Here is an 18,967-nt window from a genome sequence, read left to right as displayed (position 1 = left end):
TTCCAGTTGCTTTCATCAGGTGGGATCTGGTGAAGGGTCAAAATGGAACTCTAAGGGGGGTAGTTGAAGGGGTGACACCCGAGGAGAGAGTGATGTCTCAAAACAGACTGAATTATTTCCCAAAGAGGTGTCCCAAGCCCCTGCAAACGCACTCTCTAGGAAGTCTGGCCACTGGGCCCCTTGCCGTCGTCCCACAGGGCAGCTCAGAAAGGCAAGCTCACGAGGACCGGCTCGTGTCCACCCACCCCCCTCATTGCCTACAAGGACTCCCGAGCATGCCCCCCATCCTGGCGCAATCTTCTGCCCTGGAGCCAGGAAAGGATGGCCTTCTGAGTTGGAGTCCTGCAGTCGGTCTTCCGGTCTTGGAGGGAAACATATACTCTACAAATGGTGAGCCTCGGAGAGAGCCCAGCCCTGCTGTGCTGCCTCCAGGAGGTTCAGGCGGCTATGCCTCCTCATCCAGCCTCACTGAGCCTTTTCCACTTCCAGAACATGGTGAAATTCGCTTCCCTCTGACCACACAGTGCTTGGTGGATCACCGGGCACACAGTGGGCATACAGTGGGCATGGTAGTCGCTGTCATCACTCCGCTCCAGGAGCCTTCAAGAAATCATCTCATCTGACAACCCACATTTACCATAAGGACCTTTTGGAGGCCAGGCGCAGGGGCTCACCCCTGTAACCCCACAGTTTGGGAGGCCAAGGCAAGAGGATTGCTTGAGCCCAGGAGTTAGAAACTACAGTGAGCTATGATGGCACCACTGCACTCCAGCCTGGGCGACAGAGTGAGACCCTGTCTCAAACAAATAAAAAAGAACCTTCCGGAGAACCAAAGGAAAGTGGAAATTTGATAAGAGATCTGGGCTGGAGAGGAGAAAAGTCTTTTAAAATATAAATATAACGGCAAGCTCAGAAAGATAGATACAGGGCAATGGTAAGAAGCAGACAGGTAACCAGATTGGGCTAGTGGGAGATGCTCATTGAGACAAGTAGTGCAGTGGTGTGCCACTGTGAGGGGGAAACGGGGATGGTGCCCCCGCCATCCTGCTTTGTGACTGGCGTGCACGGCAAGGCGGCAGAGCAACAACTTCTGCGGGCTGGACCTGCCCTGGGCAGGGGCCACGGGGAGGCCACAGACTCCAGTCTGAATAAATACACAGCAGGAACCCAGAGCTGTGGATATGTAGACCCCACACACAGCCTCCCACAGGGGGCAGGTAACCCACAGGAAGACAGACAGCCCTGAGCTCACAGCCATACCTGCAAAGCCCTGCCAGGACATACCCACATCAGTAATGTCCACGGGGGCTCTCATGGTGATATTAATGTGGACGAGGTAATTCCCACAGTGCCTGAGCTGAACAACGCCAACAAAGGTGGAGACGGGGCGGAGGGACAGAGACAAGGAATGCAGAGAGGGGCTGCAGACAGGAAGAGCAACTCACAACTGTGCAGGAGGGCTCATCGGCTGTGACAGGAACACAGAGACTGATAGAAAGACAGGACGGCCATAGACAGCAGGTGGGAGGCAGACAGGTCTTTGGCCCAGAGACCCTGTCTCACCGCAGCAGCTTTGGGGAAGCAGGTGGCCACGTCGTTTTCCTTGTCTCTGTTCGGCTGACCTGCGCATCTCAGGCCCAGCCCTGGCTGCTGTTTTTCCAGCTGCAGTTCCCAAACTGTGTGCTAAGGCACCCTGGGACGCCACAGCAAATTCCCAGGGTGTTGCAGAATATCATGCCTGTAATCCTAGCTCTTTGGGAGGCCAAAGTGGGAGGATCACTTGAGCCCAGGAGTTCAAGACCTGCCTGGGCAACATGGTAAGGCCCTCGTCCCTGCAAAAAAAATTTGTTTTAAAGAAAGTACAATTGAGTCTTGGACAACATGGGGGTTAGGGGCACCAACCCCCTACAAAGTCAAAAACTTGAGTATAACTTTTGACTCCCTGAAAACGAAACTACTAACAGCCTCCTGTTGACCAGAAGCCTTGCTGATCCCACGCACAGTCAGTCAGGACATACGCTGCATGCCACATGTGTTATCCCCCGTGTTCCTACAATAAACTCAGCTGGAGAAAGGAAATTCCTGCTCAGAAAACCTAGAAAAGAAGCCAGACTCACAGTTCATGAGGCGGCAGTGGGTCCTCATAAAGGTCTTCATCCTAGTGGTCTTCATATTGAGTGGCTGAGGAGGAAGACAGAAGCGGGGCTTGGTCTTGCTGTGTCAGGGTGGCAGAGGCAGGAGAAATCCATGTATAAGTGACCCACACAGTGCAAACCTGTGTTGTTTGAGGGTCACCTGTCCTGTATGAACATCACCTTGTATGGCCTGAGAGCCAGGACCTTGAACAAGAAGTGAGAGTGTTGCTTCCGGAGGGCCAGTAACTGCAGTTATGTGAGGATGAAATAAAAATATGATTCATTTATTTTTAACTGATATGATTTTTTTTCAAATAGCTACTGATCATTAAGTGGTTGGACCTAATTACTTAATAAACAAAGCTCTTAGGTATTTATTTTAGCCTGAGGAGCTGGGCAAAGAATGACTATAAGTTGTTTTCTTGATTAATTTAATTTAATTTAATTTAATTTAATTTAATTTAGAGTCAGGGTCTCACTCTATCACCCAGGTTAGAGGGCAGTGATGCAATCATAGCTCACTGCAGCCTTGAACTCCTCAGCCCAGATGATCCTCCCATCTTGGCCTCCCAAAGTGCCGGGATTACAGGTGTGCACCATCACACCTGGCCAATTGAAAGTTTTGATCTCAAGAACCCACTGCTTATGGAGAAGGCATCCAAAGAGTGACCCCCACAAGGAAGGTCAGGGAAGCTTCTAGAAGGGACCAAGTTCCAATGGAACTGACTGTGGAGGGGCACTCCGTCTTCTGACCCTGGACCCCTACCCTGTCCTGCTGCTGTTCCTTCCAGGGTCCCTCAGCCAGAAAGCCCCCAGAGCCTTGAACTCTGTCTGCCCAAACCCCTTCCCCGTTTTCCCCCAACTTATTTTTGCTCAAATGAGAAAAAAAGGAAGCAAAAGATGACCAGTTAGTGTCTGAAATCCTGGCTTGCCCCACCCATAACAGGGACTCACACCCGCTGTAGACAGGGAACCCACTACCTCACACAGCAAACTGTCCATCAGAGATGCCCCTCCCACCTGGCTTACCCCACCCAAGCAGGTGTCTTACAGAGCTTCCGGGGTGGGCAGTGCCTCCTCTCGCCTGGGGGCCTATTCTGGAAGGAGGGAGCACACTCCCTGGGCCCTCCAGCAGGCCAGAAATGATGTTCCCTCCAGCACCATCCATACATGGGGAGTTTTGTTTTATCAAACACATGGCTGGCTGCTCAGAGCTTAGCTCCAGAGCTGCCCGGTTGTCAGGCCTTCTCACACGTGCCCTCTCTGAGGACCATTAGCCCTTTCCTGACGCTGGCTTGCAAAGGTCTCACCCACCTCCCCGTTCCAAGTGTTGGAATGTGGGTCTGTGTCCTGGCCAACAAGGAGGTCTGTGGAGACAGGGCCGGGTCTCAGTCACCGTTCAGCACCCACCCGGCATGCCCCCAGGAGCCTGCCCTATGCCTTGACCTCGACCTACGCCATCCCAGTCCCCAGCGCAATGCACAGGTGGGGACATAGACCTTGACAGACTGGTCAGGGACAGCTCCCTTTAGGCAACAGCAGAGGGCGCTTCCAGGGAGGCCCCTCACCTTCTTCTGCACCCCAAGCAAGGGACAAGAGGTGCTGTAGGCAACATCACCCGAGCCTGGAAGACACTCAGGAGCAGCCCCTCAGGCCCCTGACACCCAGCTGGGGTCCCACCCTTGCTCTCCCGCTCTGCTCTCCACCCCACCCCAGCCCAGCCCCACTGACTTGGCTGCTCAGGAGCCGAGGCTCTCAGGAGGCTCACAGAGGGAAGGAGGAGCCCCACGTGGTACAGGCAGGTACCGAGGAGCTAGTTCCAGAAGCCTCCGCTCATTCCTCCATGCAGCCTACCCTGGCTCCCTGGTATCCAGAGTCTTCAGAAACAGGAGCCCTCGCTTGAGAGCCTGGCCTGGGCAGGCTGAGCTCCTGCCTGGGGCCTCGGAGTCTGCTCCTCCCTTCATCTTCTGCAGCCTGGGAAGCGGCCGGATCTCAGTGTGTCCACTACCCAGGTGGCACGGGCAGAGGATGGGGCCTGATGGGGGAGAAGAAAGCAGCCAGGAGGAGGGTTTGGGAAACCAAGGGGCAAGAGGGCAGGACTGAGCGGGCTGCGCTCACCTGCCCCCTTCAGTGAGGTCACGAGGCCCATCCTGTCGGTGGGCAGAGCTGGCATCCTCTAGGGAGCTCTAATCCCCGAGCCTCATTTCTGGGGAGGTGGGGGTAACAAGAGTCTGCGTGCCTCAGGCTGGGCTCAGGCGCCCACCCCACCTGCAGCCCAGGTTTTCCGCAGCACCACAACTGGGTGGGATTTTTGCTGCAAGGCCAAGTCCAGAGGAGCACAAACACGCTCCTCCCCTCCCCCTCCCTGCCCCCACCGCCGCTTCATTCCAGAGCTCTTCCCTCTTTCCCTCTGAGGGTGGGGGCCCCGCAGCGCCTGGGAGAAGCGGGTGGGCGGCCGGGCATGCGTAGCGGAAACTGGATTCCCAAGGTAGTGAGGAGCAAAGGGAACTTTTTTCAAAGAGAATGGCTGTCACTCTGAATTCAGGACTCCTGACATAGTCACCAGGTGACCCCTAGGGCCGGTGTCCACAGGACCACAGGCTCCCTCTGCAAACGCAGAACCAAGTTGTGAGTGGGGCACACTGTGGGAAGCAGCTGCCTCCATCAGCCAGCCAGTGACACACCTGGGGACGTCTCAGCCACCCCCTCCCTGAGAAGCTGCACAGAAGTGGCCACATGCCCATCTCTGCCTCTCCATGCACCTCCCGCCCGCAACTCTGCAGCCGCACAGGAGGCCTAGCCCGCAGGCTGGGCAGTGCAGTATCCCCAGAGAACACACCACGGATGAGTCTGGAGTTGCTTGGAGCTCTCAGAAGCTCCCGGAGCCTCCTTCCTCAATTCCAACGCGGTAACCAAGATTCCTGCTGAGCTTAGGTCACAGTGTGACTGCAGGAGGACCAGCCGCGGTGGGAGAGTGCCTCTTAACCATCCCAGTTATCAGGTCCCCCGGGGGAGGCTGGGGACACTTCCCCTCTGCAAATTACAATCTCCCCAGGCGGCTCCCGGGGCAACACATGGATATGCAAATGACTGGGAGCTGGAGAGTTGACTGGTCACTGGGTGACCTTGGGCAAGTCACTTTCCCTCTCAGGTCTTCCCCTCTCCATCAGCAAACTCCTAAAGCTTAACTAAACAGTCAGAAATCCCTCTGTCGGAACAGGCTGCATAGCTCTGGGCAGACCTGGAGGTTGGTGGTCCCAGAACCTGGGGGCAGCACTGCGCTTCCCCACCGTCCCATCGCGTCAGGGGCTTCCACTGTTCTCTTCCCTGGTGGAGTGATGGGGAGAAAAATGGAGGGGTCAATCCCTGCGCCACAGAGAGAGTCCCACTCGTCCCCAACTGTGACCCACAGACGCGTGGCTGCACCTTGGAGGTCCACCTGGCCGCTGTCCCCATTGCAGGCTGCACCCATCCCGGACCCTTTCTATCCGCCGAAGGCGCGGGCAGCCCTGGTCTCAGCGGAAGGAGTCCGGCCGCAGGCAGACGGGGCCAAAGGACGTGCACCCGACAACCGTCCGCTCCCTCCCCAAACCCCCGCCCCGAGAAGGTCGATGGATGAAGGGGAGCCCTAGCCCAGCCACCTCGGGGGCAAGAGACGGAGCTCGCCATAGACCAGGAGCGAGAGGGGGACTGCGGGTCCCACCGTGAGCGCAGGGCGCGCGGGGCTGGAAACCCAGGACGCGGCCCGGGAGCTCCAGGAGGGCGCCTGAGGATCGCGCAGCCCCGGGCCGGCCGCCTGCCCATCTGGCGCACCCCAGCGCGCCGCGCACACCTGGGGGCCCGCACACCAGCACGTCCTCAGACACACCGGCACCCACGGCAGCAGGCGGGGGCCAACGCCGCCGCCGCGGTTCGGGCTCCCAGGGCCCCGCCTGCCCCTGCCTGCCCCGCCCGGGCCCGGGCCCCGGCGGGCGCCCCCCGCGGCGCTGCCCCGCCCCCGCCGCCCCGCGCCGCCCCGGGCCTCGGCCCGCAGCCCGGCCGCCGGCCCACCTGGCGCAGCGCCGCCCTCGGAGCCCGCGCACAACCGCGCACCCGCGGCCGCAGGAGGGCCCAGCGACGCCGCCGCGCCAGCTCCCAGGGCCCGGCCCCCGCCGGCGCTCACGCTCTCGGGGCGGACTCCCGGCCCTCCGCGCCCTCTCGCGCGGCGATGGCCCCACTCGGATACTTCTTACTCCTCTGCAGCCTGAAGCAGGCTCTGGGCAGCTACCCGATCTGGTGGTGAGTGAGCCTCCTCGCGTTCGCCCCTGCCCCTGTGCGCCGCGCCCGCAGCAGACGGCCCCCTCGGGCAGGGACCCCGCGGTGGCCCGAGCCCGCGCCCTTCTGCTCCAGCCCCGCGTGCGGGCCGCGGGCGGTTGGTTTTCCTTGACGGCCACTTTGGACCTGTTCAGGCCGCTGGGACGCGTGGGTGGCGGAGCTTCCGGAGACATTGATTCCCGAGCGGGGGAGTAGGGGAGGTTGCGGAGGTCCTAGCTGCCCCTGGCGTCGGACAGGGCGAGCAGTGGGCTGGGGAGAGGCTGAAAGAAGGTCGGCACGCACGGTCACCGAGGGGACAGGCAGCTCGAGGCCAGGGGACAGGCGAGGGAAGAGGGCCAGCGAGAGAGAATTCGCCGGAGACTTTCCTCAAAAACCGTATCTTACACACACACACACACACACACACACACACACACGTTTTAAAACAAAGTCGATGAGACAAGACTGAACAGCTCGGAGCAGCGTGGTTACGTAAAGAAAGCTGGGACCCGGCGGGGAGTGGCGCAGAGCCGGCGGCGGGGCGCACTGGGGGCCGGCCCTGGGCCCCGCGCGCCTCCCCGCCGCAGTCCGGGCACGGGGGTTTCCAGGGGCCCTCTCTGCGAGCCCTCCGCATGGGTCCACCTGGCAATGAGGGGCTGCTGTGGAGAGAGTTAAGGGTGAGTTAAGCACGGGGTGTGAGGGGCTCCAGGACCCTCAATCAGAAAGCGCTGTGCTGCGCCCTCCACACCAGAAAAGGCGCGTTCCGTGAGACCCTCCCCAGCCTGGCGATGGAAGTGCAGATAAACCAAAGGAAGGGTCCCGAAAGGTCTCTCTCAGGCCTCCCACCTCCACTGCACATATCCTGTGGGAGGGGGAACGGTGGCCACACTTTCGCCAGAGCTTGTGGTCCCTCAGAGCCCTCACCAAGCAAGGATCACCCCAGTTCCGAATTAAGGGCGCTCTGAGATGCCCAAGATTGAGGAACACAAGTGGGAGGAATGTGGGCGCGCAGGGCCGGGTGCAGCGCTGGTAGGACCCACAGTTGGAGAGAAACCTCCCCACAAGCATGCACACTCCCCCCATCCTTCTCCGACGGCAGCCTGGAATTATAATAATTACGCCGAGGGGAAGGGGGGAGACCCAGCGAGCCGAGGTACATCTAATCCGATAATAATTTTTCTCTTCGAGATGGTTCAGGAGCGGGGGCTCCCGCGGTAGGGGCGCCGGGCCAGGAGCAGCGGGGCGGGGAAGGGGCAGCCCTGCGCAGCTGAAGGGCCTGGAAGAGGTCGCGAGGCCGCGGGGACGCGCTTCGGGGACCCCCGCGCGCCCCTACTTCCGCGTGCCCCATTTCCCGTGCGGCACCTGCTGCGCCCAGTGGCCCACCTGAGGGTCAGGCTCGGGGCTCGCCTTGGGGCGCGGGGATACTGACGCGCGTCCAGACGGCCGCAGGGAGCCAGGGGCAGCGCGTCCGTCCGAGAGAGCCCCGAGGGCTACCGGCTTACGCACCAGGCTTCTAATTAGAACCCGCCGCCGCGTTCCTGAGCGCAAAAGGAAGCGCCTTCGCCCCCGCGCCCTTCCCATAAATGTCGCCAGCCTCCTGGCAACCCCGCGCCCTAGGATCTTTGTCTTGTCGGCCCTGAGGGTTCCTAGCCTCGGTCCCCATCCACCTCATACGCATGTATACCTCCTTTTCACCTGGGCCCCCTGTGTTCTACCCTGAATGGACCCTGAGACACCCTCGGGGACAGTCAGGCGTTCTGCAGGGGAGCCAGGAGGAGCAGAGAAGTGAAGTCCCTGTACCCTCCGCACCCTCCTATCAAGAGTCCAGGACAGCCCTTTGGCCACACAGGGAAGCGGGGCATAGAACCCCACCTGACACTGACGGGGGTGGGTGGTGAGGACCCCTCCCCCATCCCCACCCCCACTTTGTTCTCAGTAGGGTTCTCACACTTGGGGATTCTCTGCTTCCTGAGAAGCAGCCTCCCCTTGGGGGAGGCTGGCTCCCTGGGGACAAGTCTGCCCCCTTCTTGATCCCCTCTCTGCTCCCAGGCAGGCTGCTCCGGCTGGAGCAAAGACATGGCTTCCCCCAGGCATGAGCAGCACCCCAGCAGCATAGGGAAGAAGACTCACAGAAGGACACAGCGCTGCAGGACCCCTGCCGCTGGACCCCTGCCGCTGGCATCCTACAGTTTAATAGCCTTAATAGCCGGGGAAGATTCTTTCTCTTTCTCTGGTCTTCTACCCAGCAGAGCATCTCCTCCTTTCTCCTGCCTCCCCGCATCCACCCCAGATTAAGCATCACCATGGGAGGAGAGGACCTTGGCCCCTGCCAGGTGGGCTCCTGGTGAGCCCCAGTGGAACAGAGCAGGCTGGGGTGGGGGGCCTCTCTGTAACTCCTCACCTGTGCCCCCAGCCCCTCCCTAACATGAAGCCGCTGGCCCCTTGATTCTCCCCCCTCCACCATCACCTGCACATGAAAGTGAAAGTGAAGGGGAATCTCCTCACCTGGAGAAACAAACCAGGAAACAGCCCAAATCAGGGTAATTAGGCTTTTGAAGTTGGCAGAGGGAGAGGCAAAGGTGTCCCTGTGGCCAGCAGCCCTGTGAGAGTGTGAAGGGCCACCTGCCTCCCCAGGGCTGGGTGGCCCAGAGGTGTCTTATAGCCACGCAGCAGATGCCAGTGGTCCCAAGGCTGAGCGGGTCTGAAATGCAGAGAGACGGGCCTAGCCTAACACTGAATGGCCCAGAGCTGCACAGATGTCCAGGGGCATCCATTCTGAGCTCATCCAGTGACAGAGAGGAGACAGGCAGGAGACCAGAACAAAGCATATGCACCTGACCACCTGCGTCCCATGAGGCCACAGACGGCAGGAACCTAGTGGCCCCAGCCTCCCAGCACGCCCCTTCTAAGCTGAGTTCTCAGGAACAAGAATTCTTGAAGAGCCCACATGGACAGAGGACAGGGCAGCTGCGCTGCAAGGAGACCATGGCTCCATCTGAGAACAATCCCCAGGCACGCCCGCACTCCAGGGCACTCTGAGCACCTCTCCCTTCTTCCCATGTCTGGGTTAACGGAATCTTGTCATCTCCCCAGGGACCCCACCAGGACCCTAGAGGTGGGCCTGTGCCTCCCGCCACCGCCTCCACAGGGTCCAAGCCCACTTTGGGGCTTGCAACTGGATTTTGTTCATCTTTCAAGTCCCTCTGCTGCCTTTACCAGACTGGGCTGTGGCACTCCCGCCACGGCCACCTCCTGCTTCCGTTCTCAGTCCTGGCCCTCCCCTGGGACCCACACCCTCACAGCCACCTGGAGTTGCTGCCAGGCCTGGCCATAGCCACCGTCGCTGCCTAGTGGAGCACAGCAAGCTCCACCCCTTACCCAGCCCTGCTCTCCCTCTCAGGCCGTTCCTTCTGCCCGGCCGTCACCAGCTCCTGCTGGACTATGGGATCCCAAGCACAGAGGCCTGGCTGCTTGCAGATGGCCACCCCAGTTGTCCCAGTGAAGTGCAGTGTGGGCTGTGTCCAGCCTTTTGCCTGCCCCTGGCCTGCTCCACAGCCTCGCTCATGCTCCCTCCAGGGTCTCCCTCACATCCCTCTGGGCCTCGAGCTTGTCACTATGACAGAAACACATCATGACCTCCATTTTTATAGGGCACTTCACACAGCCCTCAACAGAACATGTAGGCCCTTTCAAGCCCCCACTCTCCTACACACTCATGGGTGCAAACAACCTCCTGGGCGCAAGAGCTCAGCCCCTCCTCCTAGCCCTTCATGGGCCGGAGGGCCAGCACACTTGGAGGCCCTGCTCAGCCAGTGTCTGCACTGCACCACCGCCAGGCACTTCGCCCCTGTGTCCTCAGTCCTGGTGGGCCTCACTGTGGTGGGGAGACAGCCTGACTGGAAGAGGGGTCAGGTGAAGAGGCAGCTTAGAGAGGCAGGAGCCAGGAAATGGTGCGGGAGAGAAGGAGCTCGGCTGGAATGATGGGTCAGGCATACGTCTGTGGTGTGTGGGCAGGTGGCTGCAGCATGGGTGTTTCGGGGACTGAGAGGGGCCAGTCGAGCAGGGCAGGGACATGGCTCAGGGTACCCAGAAGCTCAGATGGGAAGGGCCTTGTGATAGGAGGGATGGTTGCCACTCCCAGAGTCACCCTGCCTCCACATTAGCCTGCCACTGGCGCACTCCGTCTGCAGGCCTGGCCTCACCCTAGCCCCTTCTTCCTTCTCCCTTCGCCCGCATCTGTCTGTGTCTCTCTGTCTCTGTTTCTCTCTTCCCTGCCTCTGTCCCTCCATATCTCCATACCTTTGTCTCTCAGTTTCTCCCTGTCTGTCTCTCTCTTCCCTGTATCTGTCTCTGCCCATCTCTGTCTCTATCTCTCTGTGTCTGTCTCTCTCTTTCAGTCTTTGTCCTGTCTCTCTCTGCCTGTTTCTGTCACTCTATCTCTTTTCATCTCTGTCTCTCTGTCTTTTGCAGTCTCTGCCTCTCGTCTCTGCCTCTGGTGCTGAGGACAGCAGTCACTAGCAAATAAAACTCGTGAAACGAGCTGAGTGGAGCCACCAGGCCAGCCCTCCCAGAGCTGTGGGATCTCAGGGCCCTGGGGGTGGCATTGCTTCTCAGAGCTGCCCACACACAAACCCCTCCTGAGGGTGACAGTCAGGAGTGGCCACACGTCAAGTGTCTGCAAACCAGACATTGGCCCTGCATGACTGCCAGGATCCGTAGCCGCCTCAAGGACGCACAGCACCGTTCCAGAGTGCAAAGCTCCTCCTGCCTGGTGCTCGCACCTCAGGCACTGGCCAGCTTGGGCCCTTGAGGCCAGCTGCCCCTCTGACTCACGGGGCTTGTTCTAACGATGTTTGCTTCGCATAAGCCTCCTGGAATCTTTTGTAGCAGGGAGAGCAGGATGAGTAGATACAGTCATAGCAGCCCAGTCTTAGGGGTGGTGACTGCCCGGTGGCCACTTCTTCCACTGGGTCCCTTGTGCACATCACCGTACTGTGAGGAGGGAAGCTCCGGTGTCCAGCAGCCCTCCCAAGATACAGGTGACAGGGCTCCCGCCATCTCCATTCAGGGACCCCGTTGGGGCTTCTCAATGTGGGGCCTACCATGCAGAGCCCAAATGTGAATGCTTGGCCACCTGCCATGAAGAAATCAGAACAGAAATGGGAATTTAAAAAGGATTTGGTGACATTGTAGCGGTTTGACGGTGCTGCAACCATTTCTGTGGATTTTGTAATAATGGAAATTTAAAAACAAACCAACCACGTCCCTCTGTTGGGACTCTAGTCTGAGAAAGCCAGCCTGAAGCCACACCTGGAGTAATGGGGGTGGGGGGGCTCTCTCATTGTGGACCACTGCCTGTAGCCCTCATCCATTGGATTTTTGACCCAAACGTGAGACTTCTAACTTGCCCCCTTTAAGAGTAGTTGAAGGGCTGGTTGCTGTTTCTGTTCAGAAGACCCGCTTCATGTCTCTGAAGGCTATTGGTTGGGGAAGAAGGATTAGACTGTGGCTCAAGGGGCAGGGGCTGGGGCAGAGGTTGCAGGTGCCAAGGAGGCTGGTTCTGGCTCCCAAAGAGAAAAAGCTCCCTAGGGATGAGAGCCTGTGCCCCAAGTGGTACCAGGGAGGTGCTAAGCTGCAGCTACCGAGGCCGAAGAAAAGGAATGTCATTCACAAAGGAGACCTGTACAGCCCCACAGACAGGGTCTTGCTTTGTCACCCAGGCTGGAGTGCAGTGATGTGATCTTGGCTCACTGCAGCCTCGACCCTCATGGGCTCAAGTGATCCTCCCATCTCAGCCTCCTGAGTAGCTGGGACCACAGGCGAGCACCACCACTCCCAGCTAATTTTTGTATATTTGTAGAGATGGGTTTCACCATGTGGCCCAGGCTGGTCTCGACCTCCTGGGCTCCAGCAGTCCTCCCATCTTGGCCTTGTGAGTAGCTGGGATTACAGGCTCGTGCCACTACGCTTGGCTAGTGTTTTTCATTTTTTGTTGAGATGGGGTCTTGCTCCGTGGCCCAGGCTGTGCACTTTAATGTTGGACAATCCCCCACCCCACCCCTCACTGGTTACAGCCCTGAGGCTGGTGAGGGGCACATGGCCTCTTCCTTGGCCTCCCTACTGGCCTCCCCAGGTGACACCCTGGAGGTGTCTCTCACGTTGCTACTTCCACATTCCTTCCCCGGCAAAACGTGCCGCTGCCGCCCAGGGAAACTGGCAAGTGCGTGGCCGCGGGCACAGGAGCCACTGTGCCTGCTGGGACTCGTTCAAAGTATGTGTCAGTAATCCCAGCTGGGCCGGCGGGCAGGAGGAGGTGCGGGTTGGGAGAGCTCCAGGCAGGGCCGGGCAGCCTGGACTGGGAAGGGTTGCCGACACCCAGGAGGGACCTGGGGGCCTTAGGTCCTGGGGACCCTGGCCGGCTCACAAGGTGCTTGAGCTGCCGAGAGTGGTCTTCCAGGCAGCTGCGGTTCCACCACTGGGTGTGACAAGAAACCAGAACCTTGGGGGTCTCCCGGGCAGGTGGGTGCCCTTGGGCAGTCTCAGCCTGGGCGAGATGGGAGGTCATCCACCAACAGGGAAACACTTCGAGCCTCAGGTCTGAGGAAGGAAGCCTTATCACCGCCCATGGAGTGGCCCTGATCTTAAGAAGACAAAGATTTGGAACAGGATGTTTGCTCCAGAGGCCCCACAGAGGGGAAGCCCACCTGCCCAAGCAGGACCCTCAATGGCAGAGACACCCACCTGCCCTGGTCCTCCACACCTGCCTGCATTACAGCTGTGCTGGAGCCAGAGGGGTCCCAGGAGGCGACCAGCTGGACTCAGGGCACAAATTGCATCCTGGAGGGGTGGCCCTGGCAGGCCCGCGAGTGGGGTGCACTGGGTCCCTCTCAGGCCAGGAGGAGGCTGAGATGACATCCAGCAGGGCAGCAGGGCCTGAGATCAGTGTCCCCATTCCATGCACTGCTCCCCTCCTCTCTCAGAGCTTCAGGTAGGAGAGGGGTCCATTACCCCATTTGACAGATGGGGAAACTGAGGCCCAGGAGGGGAAAGAGAGAAAGAGCAAACAAACAAGCGAGTAACAGGGCCCGAGTTGGAGCCCATGCCCGCCTTCCAGGCCTGTCCACACGCCTGCGTGGAGCATTACTGTGAGGTCCCCACGCCCCCAGCAAACATGCAAGCACAGAGCCGTGCCCTTGGTACATGGGTGCTCTGAGTTTGCTAAATTTTACTGCTAAAAGACACCAGGCCTGGACTTGAGAAACCTAAGAGCCTGCCAGCCTCAGAAGGACTTGCACAGGAACAGTGGAGGCTGGATATGGTGGCCACTCAGGACCCCCACAGCCGTGTGGCTGCGAGAAGGCCCCCACGCTTTGCCCTGAGCTTCCATCCACAGGGATTAGGTAGCACCTCCAGTGCCACCACATAAGATGGGAAATTGCACATGGGACCAAACCAAGCCAGGGAGGCCAGCGTGGCCCGGACTGGGCTGGCCTACCGCCCGCCTTGTGGTCCTGGGCCAGCCTCCTTCTTCCCCTGCATGTCACAGCCAGCATCTCTGCCGTACCTCTGGCGAGCTGCCCAGCCTTTCAACAGAAGTGAGGGAGTGGGGAAGAAAAACCATTAGTGCTTGTGGGCTGGAGGCATGGCTGCTGTGACTTTGGCCACAGGCGGAAGCCATGGGTCTAGGGACTGGGGCCATTTTATAAAACTACATTTGTGTGTGTTCTGAGTGAATATGACAGGCTCCCCTTCAAAACAAACGATTATTAGGAAAAAAACAAAACAAAACAAAACAAAACCTAACAGCATTAGTGAAAATCTGGAAGGAAACACAGGTCTGTGATCTTATCAGCTTTTTCAACTTTTTGTTTTTCTAAGGATAGAAACAGTTTGTGTTCTGTTTTTGAAAACTCACTAAGCATCATCTCCATTTCTGGGGCCTTCTGGATGATCACACGATGGTTCCACTAGGCCTTGTGGTGCTGGTACTGCGATCTGCTAGCCCAGCCCTGCCGTTCCCTCCAGAGCTGGGATTCCAGGGAAAGGGGACAGAGCAAGAGAGGCTGGAGATATTGGAAAAGCAGGGTCACATTCCCTTGGGACACCAATTTTGCACGGCCAGAGGGATATCTGGTGTCCCATCCAGTTGGGCAGTTAGAATTCCAGCCACTCAGCTGTGTGGCAGCTGGACGTGGGAAACATGGACTCTTCCTGGGACGCTGTGGTGTTGGCAGTGAGAGGCGAGAGGGAATGAATTCCTCATCCGGTGAATCACAGGCTCGGGGTGCAGGGCATGGGGGCAGGGAGGGCAGGCTGGCCTCAGCCTTTCCCCGGGGACTGGGCCCAGCCTTCCTGCCCCTGCTGTTCCCACCACCCTGAGGCAGGGCCCAGACCTCACTGTGATCCAGATCGTCGGCATCCAGGAAGTGAGTAGGGAGTGACGGATGGCAAGACCACCACCCCCGCCTCCCGCCCCACCCCCGCCGCCCAAGTGCTTACCTGTGGTTCCTTGTGTGAGTGATCCTCAGCAAGGACCCTTCGTCCCTGACCAGACACTTGTTTGCATGCCTACAAAGCGTGGGAGAGGTCGAAGGGGAGATTGGAGAATTCATCAGAAGCCCCAGAAGCCCAAGTGGGAGCTCCCGGCCCTGCCTGCTGGCTGGGGCCACGCTTGTCTTAGGGCACCAGGCAGGACAGTGGCCACTCGTGGCTGCTCCGCCTGAGGCCATGAGCAGGCAGGAGCCACGGACTGACAGCCAGTGCTCAGGGTCTGTCTGTGCCCGTCACCTTCTGGGCACCCGATGTTGCCCCTTTCTGTCCCCCGCATGTGCTTTAAGCGCCTGCTACTACCTTGCTCTTTTGGGGATCCTACTGACTAGAGGGTGGAGGTAGGTCCCTGACCACCCAGGGTGATTATCAGCAAGGCTGACTCCCCAGGGACTCAACCCAAGGGAGCCCCCAAGGACCCTCAGAGTCCTCATGAAGACAGACACGGGCCATGGAGCAAGTTGAGACTCAAGGAAGCCATAGAAGTTTCCCCATCAGCCTTAGAATGTCCAAGTTAGAGGCAGCCTGGGTGAACCCAGCACACGTTCCCCGTGGCACTCACGCTCCTGGGGCCACCCTGGGAGGACCCTGTTCTAAACCACAACCGCCCAGTTCAGCTGGGGAAACTGAGGTTCCAACAGTCCCAAAGCTGCAGGTGCAACTGTTAGGGCCACCACCCATGTCCCCCTGGGTGGCCTCCTGGGGTGGAAAGGGGGCTGCATTGGGGACAGGAAGCCCTATGATGTCTTGGGTCATCAGCTGCAAGGAGGCTGTCCAGGGTCTGTGTGACTTGCGCCATTTATCTCTGACTCATTTATAAATGTTATTTTGCAGGGACTGGGGTTTCATACGTGTACTTGTCCATTCTGCACTGCTATAAAGGAATGCCTGAGACTGGAAAGAAAAAAGGTTTAATTGGCTTAGGGTTCTGCAGGCTGTACAAGCATGGCACCGGCATCTGCTGAGGCCTCAGGGAGCTTCCACTCACGGTGGAAGTCAAAGGGGGGGTACGTGTGTCACACGCAGGAGAGGGGGCAGGGGAGGGTGCCAGGCTCCTTCTAACAACCAGCTCCGGCATGAACTCATAGAGGGAGAACTCCCTCATTACCGCAGGGAGGGCACTGTGCCATTCACGAGTGATCTGCGTCTGAGACCTAAATGGGTGGGGCCCACTAGGCCCCACCTCCAACACTGGGGGTCGCATTTCAACATGAGATTTTGAGGGGACACACATCCAAACTATATCAACACATTTGAAGGGCATTGTAGGATCTTAGAAAGCAGTGGCCCCTGGAGGCCAACATGCGGGAAGCCCTGTTCTGCTGTATTAGCCGGTGGCTGTGGCAAAGCTCCATTCCCTGAGCCTTGGCTTCCTGCTCTGGGAGGTCCCAGTGCCACCTATCCAGGTCATGTGGGTTTCAGGGAGCCACATAACTAGAGCCTGTGGGGAGGTCACCAGTGAGCTCTGCCCAGCAGGTGGAGGCCAGGTAAGGGGCTGGGTGGTGGTAGTAAGAGGAGCGATGCTGGGTAGTGGAAGGGAGAAACGACCAGCTTCAGCAAGCCTCCCTTTCAGAGACAAGAGTGCTGGAAAGGTGGAGAGGCCGCAGGAGGAGGGAAGAGGAGGGACTAGCTCTCTAAAGACCACAGTGGCCAGGCGCGGTGGCTCACACCTGTAATCTCAGCATTTTGGAAGGCCGAGGCGGGAGGATGGCTTGAGTCCAGGAGTTCAAGACCAGCCTGGGCAACATAGACAGACACCATCTCTACAAAAAATACAAAAGTTAACCGGGCATCATGGCACAGGCCTGTGGTTCCAACTACTTGGGAGGCTGAGGCTAAGATGGGAGGATCCCTTGAGCCCTGTAGGTCAACGCTGCAGTGAGCCCTCAGCCTAGACGACAGAGCAAGACTTCATCTCTAAAAAAGTAAATTAATAAAATTTAACAAATAATAAAGGCCATGGCAATGGGCTGGCAGAGACAGCGGTGGCTCGGGTCCCTGGAGCTTGCATAGCAAGATGCTGGAGGTGGCAGCCTGGCCTTCAGATCCTTCTCCTTCTCTGGGTCTGAGAAGCTTAGTTGTTGGAACTCAGAGGTGGTCAGGAAATGCCAGCATGAGCAGGAAAGTGAGAGGGAGTATCTGCTGGCTCCCAGTGCTGCAAGACCCTATCTCTACAAAAAATACAAAGCAAGAGAACAGCACTGGGGCTTTGCCATTGGCTAACGCAGACTGACCTCCCCAGTTTGGGCATGAACATCCTTTTCAAGTTCCAAGGTGGGATCCGGGAGTCCAGGTTGCATTGTATTTGATGCACCCTGAGAACTTGCGCTGAGAACAGGACCCTGGGGACACTCGATCTCGAAGATGGGGTTCTCATTCACTCTCCATTTGCAGAGCCCCTCCCCCACTCACTGCAGCCAATACTCCCTGGCAAGACCCTGAGACAGGCCTGTCTGTCCCTTGTCCCAGGCAAGCCTGGCCCACAGGGTGTGGGAGGAGGAAGTTACAGGTCATAGTTTCCCAAGCACTGATGGATTCCGGGCATCTGCATTCTCCTTGGATTAGAAATTTGGATCCTAGGAGCTTTTGGGGGCTGGCATGGGGATAGTGCCTGTGCAATTTAGATTTTTTTTTTTTGAGACAGGGTCTCACTCTGTCACCCAGCCTGGTGTAATCAGAGCTCACTGTGGCCTTGTCCTCCTGGGCTCAAGTGATCCTCCCACCTCAGCCTCCCAAGCAGCGGGGACTACAGGTGTGTGCCACCACACCCAGCTAACCTTTGTATTTTTGTAGAGATGGGGTCTTGCTCTGTTGCCCAGATTGGTCTTGAACTCCTGGCCTCAAGCAATCCACCTGCCTCAGCCTTCCAAAGTGCTGAGATTACAGGCATGAGCCACCATGCCCAGCCTTATATTTGATTTTCTTTTTAATGACCCAACTGATCCTTCAAGGCCCAGCCAAAATCTGGTGGCCCAGTGAGCCTCCTGGGCCCTTCTCTGCACTGCTCCCTGGCCCCACAGGAGCTCCCCGCTGCCTGCCAGCTTTCCACCCTCCTCAGGCAGGGTCTGTGTGGCCCAGGCCTTCTGGTGGCCTGGTGCTATCAGAAGGAGAAATCTCTCAGGAAGCAACTCAACGAACTGGAGGGGCCCTCTGGTCCACAGGAGGCAGGAGAAGCCCATCCTGACCCCAAATCCACAAGGGCCCATCAAGGGAGGGGTCCCATCAGGGCTGTTAGAGGCCAGGGATGCTGGAGCCTCCTCTGGCCTGGCAGCTGGCCACCTGCACCCTGGCCATACTCAGGAAGGTGGTGGGCCAGGGCCCACCTGGGAGGAGGGTGAGAGGGGCACAGAACTGGCTGACTCAGCACCCTGAGAATGGAGGCTTCAGACTTGGGAGTCCACCTCTCTGCTTTATCTAGAGACCAGGGACAAGACCGCCCCTCCCAGCCCCGAGCCTGCGAGCTGAGGTGGTCCCGGCTCCATGCTGGTCATAGTGTTCTGGGGGTGGGCAGAGTGACAGCCCCCAAAATGAATCCAGCATCTAGCCTCGGAGAAGGGATGCGCCTTGGAAATGGCCGCATCCCCCAGGCCAGTCCCTGTTTTGTAAGCAGCAAGCTCTAAGTGGATTCCTTTGTTTCTCCTCATTCGAAGTCTCCAAGTAAAAAGGACATTCAACTACTCTTGCTTTTCCTTCTTTCAGACACCTCTTGCTCACTTCCCTGGCTGTAAGCTAGGCTGGCCCTGGAGCCTGGGTACCCGGCCCTTCTCAGACACACTCCCGGGCCTCAGCCATGACACTCAAATGTTTGTCCTCTACAACATTCCATTAGGAAAATTTTCAAACATCTGGAAAAGATGCAGCCTTTGGACATCAAAGCCTTGTGTGTCCACAGCTCACACTGAAGTCAGCCTGCTTTATCTCACACCCACCACCCTCTCCATTCTCTATCTATCCGTCTTATCTTTTTATGCTTACGTCAGTCTGCTCTGTCC

At 58.4% G+C, this 18,967-nt stretch overlaps 1 pseudogene; it reads left to right on the top strand.

Annotated features, from left to right (window-relative positions):
• Positions 1-6,271: 6,271 nt before the first annotated feature.
• Positions 6,272-18,967, top strand: part of LOC115932817 (protein Wnt-3a-like) — a 52,415-nt pseudogene continuing 39,719 nt past the window's right edge.

This window comes from Gorilla gorilla, chromosome 1 (assembly GCF_029281585.2).
Source record: "Gorilla gorilla gorilla isolate KB3781 chromosome 1, NHGRI_mGorGor1-v2.1_pri, whole genome shotgun sequence".
Lineage (NCBI taxonomy): Eukaryota > Metazoa > Chordata > Mammalia > Primates > Hominidae > Gorilla > Gorilla gorilla.
Note: the sequence above shows the minus strand (reverse complement) of the source record. Positions and strands in the feature narration are given on the sequence as shown.